General features: G+C 42.3%; 1 pseudogene; it reads right to left on the bottom strand.

Moving 5' to 3' along the window:
• Nucleotides 1-5,592: 5,592 nt before the first annotated feature.
• On the bottom strand, nt 5,593-7,204 carry LOC133422516 (zinc finger protein 239-like; annotated as a pseudogene).
• Nucleotides 7,205-8,170: the final 966 nt, after the last annotated feature.

Consider the following 8,170-nt stretch of genomic DNA (forward strand, 5'->3'; position numbering starts at 1 on the left):
GTAATGAATGTGTTCAATGTGATGTATCTATGAAACTAACGTAAATGAAACTAGCTCATGTTAGGATAAGAAAAACAAAATGTGTTTTTGACACACGGTGCTGGACCCCCCGGGGAGGGGGAAACGGTGCTGGACCCCCCGGGGAGGGGGAAACGGTGCTGGACCCCCCGGGGAGGGGGAAACGGTGCTGGACCCCCCGAGGAGAGAAACCGTGCTGGACCCCCCGGGGAGGGGGGAAACGGTGCTGGACCCCCCGGGGAGGGGGACATGGTGAGTGAATGAGTGTCCTGGTCTTTGTCGGTGAGTGTGGGTATGAAAAGCTCCTGCGACGGATGACGCACACATTTTGGGCCTCCACCGGCAGGACAAAATTTTTTTATAATTTATTATTATTATTATAACAAGGATGGTTATTATTAATATTATTATTATTATTATTATTATTATTATTATTATTATTATTATTATTCTTGCCATGGGCTAAAAAAATATTTGCATTATTTGAAGAGGTTGGATTACAGTATATGTATAGTAATAACTTAACCTGTTCAATAACTTCAATTAGTGATAAGTTATTTGCTTTACTTGAGACAAAATGGTTAAATGATGTTTTGTTTAAACCCAAATTACGAACATACATCCAAATCAAGCACAATTATGGCCCTGAACCTTATGTTAAAGCAAACCTAACAAGAAATCAAAGGTCTTTAATGGCTCAGCTGAGAACAGGAATCCTTCCCTTGAATCTTGAACTCGGTAGATTTAAAAACATTCCAGAAGATGAAAGGTTATGTGAATTATGTGAACTAAATGAAGTGGATAGGACGATGGATGGATGGATCAATCAATCAATCAAAAAATATTATTATTATTGTTAGTATACTATATTATTATTATTATTATTATTATTATTATTATTATTATATAATATGAATGGATGAATGAATGGGATGCCTGGGTCTGGGGCCCTCCGTTGTCAGGCCCGCGCAGGTGTCGCCCCGTTGGGGGGTTCCCTCTGTCCGGTCCCCCCCCCCTCCCTGTTGTGGGGTTCCCTCTCTCCGGTCCCCCCGTCCCTGTTGGGGGGTTCCCCCTCTCCGGTCCCCTCCCCTCCCTGTTGGGGGGTTCCCTCTCTCTGGCCCGTCCCCGGTCCCCCCCGCTGCCCCCGCGTCGGCGGCCGGGGCGGCTCTGTCTCTCCGGGCAGGCTGGCCTCTCGCCAGGTGGGGGTCGTTGGCCTGGGGGGTGAGGGCCTCCTGGCCGCATGTCCGGCCCATGCCGGGTGCACTTATAAATAAAATGCACTTTTTAAAATTAAGATTTCAAAAAGGAAAAAAATCATTTGAATTTGTACAGTAATGAAAATAATCCTTTCCTTAAGTATCCACTGCAGATATGTGACTGAGCTCCTTGGAGGTGAGACTCATGTCTCATGTTCTGTGGTGCTACCTGCTCTCCGCCACCTGGACCGCACCATGGAGGTCTCTGATGAGGACCCAGCCTACATGGTGAGGTTCAAGACTGCCTTCTCAAAGGATCTATCCCAGCGTCAAGCAACACTCCACCATGACTGGCTCAAGCTGGCTATAGTACTCGGCCCACGCTTCAAGGACTTAAAGGGGACCTATTCTGAAAAACAGGTTTTCTCTTGCTTTAACATATATAAAGTGGTCTCCCCTCAGCCTGCCAACTCAGAGAAGGAGAAAAGCAACCAAATTCTGCAGTGTCTGTACAGCCGCCCGGATAAACCGTCCAGTGTGATGTGGATCTACGAGCCAATAAGATTCTGCTCCCGTCGTTACGTATGACGGGAGCAATGCGTGAAACCACGCCCAGAACTAGCTCCGCCGGCCGGATCTTCTGCCATTTTTTCGTAGCGGTGTATCGCGTAATTCGCGTCAGGCAGCCAATCAGCACAGTGCCTCATTATCATAGCCCCGCCCTCTCAATTTAATGATTCAGTCATATACCAAAATCCATTCAAATTGAAAAATTTTGCTTCTCCTGTCAAATATTGATATTTGATTAATTCTGATTAAATAATTACAAAGCCTCTAATTAATTAGATACATTTTTTTAATAGAGTCCCACCATGACAAAAAACATAACATACTTGTTGCTGCCATATCAACCATCCACACCTCTCAGGGCTTCTGGTTCAGGTCTGCTCTGTGTCCCCAGAACCAGAACTGAACATAGAGAAGCAGCATTCTGCTTCTATTCTCCACAGATCTGGAACAAACTTCCAGAAAACTGCAGGAATGCTGAAATCCTAAATTCCTTTAAATCAATGGTAAAAACGAATTTGTTTACAACTGCCTTTGTAAACTATACTTCATTTATCTTTAAACAATGTTCATTTTGGTCCTAAATTGTAACTCTTCAAAGGAGACCTATTATGTGAGTCACGACGGGAGCAGATTTCCATAGGTCGGCCTCCGCTGCTGAAACCACGCCCACAACTAACTCCACCGGCTGGAGCGTCCGCCATTGTTTAGAAGCGGTGACTGTTTCCACAGCGAGGGACAGTTTTTGCCAGAGCCGGATTAACGCAAAGGCAAACTAGGCATGTGCCTAGGGCCCGATTGACAGGGGAGGGGCCCAGACAGAGGGACAAAAAATATATATATATATATATTTATTAATTTTTTTTTGTCTGCACACATATTAATGGTTGATACCATGGCGGTAAAAACCTAAGGCATATATATATATATATATATATATATATATATGTGCATTATTACTATATTTAGTATACATACATATATATACGCATACATACGCACAGGGCCGCCGCAAGGGGTGTGCGAACCCTGCGACCGCACGGGGCCTCGCGCTGTGGGCCGTTTTTTTTTCATTTTTTTTTTCTTTTTTCATTTTTTTTCCTTCTTTCCCTTATAAATATCAACAGTCACGTTCCATTACAAACCTAAATGTGTACTACTCTGTGCATATCAATAAATGTATGTGCAATGATGCCCCTGTCTGTTGTTCAATACAACTGATCAGACCAAGCGCAGACACAAGCTGCTCTGATCCAGACGGGTGGAGTTGGAACAAACTGTCACACAATGTCGAGAGAACGAGACAGATTCAGGAAATTTCCATCAGGGGATGAAAAAAAGAAAAAAACGAAAGAAAATGGAAGAGTTTAATGCCTCTCTGAAAGGCTCGTTTGATAAATTTGTTACAAAAATCACTGATCCGACCGGGTCTCAAGCAGCGGTGTGGCCCCGCGTCGAGGCAAGAGATGATGATGATGATGATGATGATGATGAGGCAGGGGAAGGTATCCAGTATTTTGCTAATTGGAGAGTTAAAATTGGGCATATAGACACCCGATCCGACCTGAAAAACCCCCAAAAAAACCCTGGCCATTTCGCACAGGGCCTTGCAAATCTCCCAGACGGTTCTGCATACGCATACACATACATACACATACACATACAGACATACATACTACAGCACACTTTGTCTTACTGCAAACTTTATTGGTCTTTGTAGATTTGACTTCTTATTTAACTATTCAATTTAATCAACACATTTAATTAAGATTTTCTGCAAAATGCAATAGCTTAAAACATTATCTTATTTTACATAGCAATGCTGACACCTATTGGTGATTTACTGGTACTAATACCTTAACAATGATACTCGCAATCGATAAGATAAGGATAATTTAATAGCATTTAATAGAGCGGTGTAATAACACCTAACTTATTTTGGAATACAAAGAACCGACTTGACTATGACTATGCTATGTAAAATGTTAATTAACTTTTATTAGTAACTTTGGGAAGTTTAAGATTTCAATTCATAAATAACATCAATGGAGGGGGGCCCAAAAATCACAGTCTGCGTAGTGTAGTCCATTTATTTAATCCGGCTCTGGTTTTTGCATCGACATTTACCCTCATAAAAGGATCAGTTCCCACAGCCCGGACCCGGCAACTGCACACGAGTCAGCGGTAAGTGACATTATGTTTTTTATGTTATTGATATTTGTCTACAAGTATGATCTTTGCATGAGCTAAATATTTAGCTTAGCTCCGGAGCACCGGAGCCACTCACCGGACCGGACCAGTAAGTGGCCCGGTGGCTCCAGTGTTCCCTAACGGAGTGTTAGGTAAAACCGGAGCTCTATTAGTAATACATTTTTCTTCTGTTCATGGTTTCAGATCTTCCAAGCACCTGAAGCTTCAACGACACCTTCAGAAGACGCACGGTCCTTCCTTGAGCCAGTAATAGTGCATAAATATTATTTATATACAACTTATGTTCTTTTATTTTTTTAACAATAAAGTTGCCATTTGTGAAAATTCAGTGTTGTGATTTCTTTACAGTTAACATGATTCATTTGTCTTGTAACATAAATGAAATGATGAGGAATCGGAGTAAATAACTGTGGTGTACCTGTTTAGAATTCAATTAAATCTTCCTGTGTGAATTAGTGTGAAGACGAGTTGACCCGGATCCCTCTTCAAGTAACTAAAGGCTGATTTATGGTTCCGCGTTACACCAGCGTCGATTTAACGTAGAACCGTAATTCAGGTTTAAGATCCGTTTACACCGTGTAACTGAATGAGAGCGTCCGACTATCGCGTCGAGCTGCGTGACATCAGACGCTCTCTGTCCACACTGAAACTGTTAAAGTCGCGGCCAGTTAGGACAGTCCAATACAAAAAAATTAAGCAATGGAATTTATTTTGTCGCCGAAGCTCCCTCGCATGGGACACGCTTTGTGTACGCAGCCGGCTGCTCTGGCCAGAGCGAGGCTTTGTTCCCTCCCTTGCTACACGTCATTCAAGCAGCCAATCAGCACAGAGCCTCATTATCATAGCCCCGCCCCCTCAAAATCCCTCATAGAGAAGGAGGTTAGAAGCGGTAAAACTAGAGACAGGGCCCACAGGCTGGATTACTGTTTTATGTAGAAAAAACAAGCTTTAGATTGTTTTTAAGACATCCAAGGCCTGTTTAAAATATACATTAAATGCCATAATAGGTCCCCTTTAAGTCTTTTTTTTATTCTGCCACTATTTTTTCATATTTTTATTCTGTAAAGCACCTTGAACTGCTTTGATGCTAAAATGTTCTGTATAAATACATTTGCCTTGCCTTAAGTGGATTTTTGGTTTGGACATTGGAAAACATACATGATGTCACTATTCCTGTCTTCCACTGCTTGATTGAAATGTCCCTGACTAAAGTTTACCATAAGAAGTTACCTGTTGGACCCACCGTGGAGAAGACTGATGATTTTCCATTTGCAGATATTCTGGTCTGATTGCTGCAGTGTGATTAGTCTATTCTTTTGAGCGATAGTATAATGATTGAAAGGGTGGAAGGGATGAGGGAAAATATATTTTGACCTTATTAACTGAATCTGTCACACCACTCATGCCCGCATACTCATATCTCATGCTACATTTAAATCATGCATACATACTCATATCTGCATACATCATTCACATATCTTCATATCTACATGTTATGTACATGTCAGATGAACACCACATTAGTCTATATGCACCCCATATAGTGTAGTGATCTGATATTTTTAGATGATAATCATACAGAAATTAACAACATCAAGCTTCACACGGGGTCTTTGAAGAAATCCAGATCTGCAGAATAACGAGAGGACACATGTGGCCACATCATGCAGTAAAAAAAATCTAATGCTTAAGTGTCTGCTCAGTTGCTTTTGACTCAATATTAAAATGTAGTGTTAAATAAAGGGAATTGTTCAACAGAATGAGGGCAGTACAACACAGACTTCACTTATCTGGTGTGAATCAGCTGAACAAAATATAGATGTCATGGTGTCATTTTAGAATTATTGCAGGTCCAGAAGAAATTTAAATCCAGTACGAATAGTACATGTTGATACAAACCACATGAAAAACGCACTACTGTGTGTCTCTTTTCTAACATTCTGATGTCTTGTTGTGAGTTTGTAGTAAGCAGGGAACTGAAATCCAGCAGGTAAACAAAGACCTTTTTTATTTAAATGATGTAACAATGGAACATAAACTGATGAAAAATCAAATTTAAACACATTTTTCAGTTGAAACTGAAAACAAAACTCCAGATTTCTTTTTCTCAGAACAACATAACATGTCTAAATTGGCACCTTTAACTGAGCTCTCCAAGTAAAAGCTTCCCCACACTGATCACGGACAATTTTTTATCCAGTGTGAATACGCTGATGACTCCTTAGACTACCTTGTCGGGTAAAAGCTGCCCCACACTGATCACATCTGTAAGGCTTAAATCCAGTGTGAGAACGCTGATGACTCCTTAGACTACCTTGTCGGGTAAAAGCTGCCCCACACTGATCACATTTGTAAGGCTTATCCCCAGTGTGAATACGCTGATGACTCCTTAGATTACCTTGTTCGGTAAAAGCTGCCCCACACTGATCACATCTGTAAGGCTTTTCTCCAGTGTGAATACGCTGATGACTCCTTAGACTACCTTGTCGGGTAAAAGCTGCCCCACACTGATCACATCTGTAATGCTTAAATCCAGTGTGAATACGTTGGTGACGCCTTAGGGTACCTTGTTGGGTAAAAGCTGCCCCACACTGATCACATCTGTAAGGCCTATCCCCAGTGTGAATAAGCTGATGACTCCTTAGATGACCTTGTTGGGTAAAAGCTGCCCCACACTGATCACATCTGTAAGGCTTATCCCCAGTGTGAATAAGCTGATGATTCCTTAGACTACCTTGTTCGGTAAAAGCTGCCCCACACTGATCACATCTGTAAGGCTTATCTCCAGTGTGGATACGCTGATGACTCCTTAGATGACCTTGTTGGGTAAAAGCTGCCCCACACTGATCACATCTGTACGGCTTTTCTCCAGTGTGGATACGCTGATGATTCCTTAGACTACCTTGTTCGGTAAAAGCTGCCCCACACTGATCACATTTGTACGGCTTTTCTCCAGTGTGGATACGCTGATGACACCTTAAAATACTTGACGTGGTAAAAGCTCGCCCACACTGATCACAGGTGTACGGCTTCTCTTCAGTATGAATCCTCTTTCGGACCTTCAGTCCTGGTGAAGTGGTGAGGACTTTATCCCTCCTATTTTTTCTCTCTTTGGCTTTATGTTTCTGTAAGGAAAGAGAAAAATACTTAGATCCTGTTGTTGGCTGACCTGACAAATCCCTTTTCAGGGTCAAGTCAAGTGCTTCCGTCATGTTCGCAGTGAAACAATGAAGAGTTTTATGTTTGAGTGGTATGTTAAGCATGTTCTGTTATCAATGGCTCTTGACAGCCAGAAACATTCAGATAAAACATCTCAATATGTCAAAACGAAAGTGTGAAGGGCTAAAGCTACCCACCCTCAGAACAAAATCATTGTTTATAGAAATCCCTTGAGATGACTGATGGTATGTTTAATGCATTTTGTACAAACTCAAAATGTCATCAGTCAGCACTTCTTCTGTCCTGATCTTGTGTGTGCAATACACAGTGTAGACAGCGAGCTAAACACACTCCAATAAAGACCTTGCTGAAACAAGGATAATTTAGGTATCTATAGTTGAAGTACCTTAGTGAAACTGCAACAGAAACAGCAAGACAGAAACATCAATAAATGTCAGCCACGGTAGTTACATTAGATAGATTAACACCAATTGTAGTATGACCATCTTTACAAAATCACTTTAATATGGACATTCTGACCATGACATACCCATTTGACAACCATGCACTAGGGCTGAACGATTAGTTGCATTTGCGATAATATCGCGATGTGATAAAAGGAGATTTTCTAACCGCAAAGGCTGCGATTTGACCAGTCACGTGATCTGGTCACGTGATCTGGTCACGTGATCTGGTCACGTGGTCTGGTCACGTTGCCGGCAGGGAAAAAAAGTCAACAGTGCCACGTGTCCGCGTGTAACCTACTGTATCTACCATGGCCTCAATGTTAGGGCTCGGCCAGGCGGGGCTTTACAAATATATGGGCTTTGTAAATTTATTAAATATATGAACGCGGAGTCGGCGTGGCGAGGAGCTGTGCGCGGCGCCGAGCACGAGCCTGGCGGACAGTCGCGCTGTGAAGCCTGATTTATGGTCCTGCGTTAAATCGACGCAGAGCTTACGCTGTAGGTTACGCGGCGACGCACGCTGTATGATGCGCGTACCGCATCCCCTACGGT

Source organism: Cololabis saira, chromosome 21, assembly GCF_033807715.1.
Source record: "Cololabis saira isolate AMF1-May2022 chromosome 21, fColSai1.1, whole genome shotgun sequence".
Lineage (NCBI taxonomy): Eukaryota > Metazoa > Chordata > Actinopteri > Beloniformes > Belonidae > Cololabis > Cololabis saira.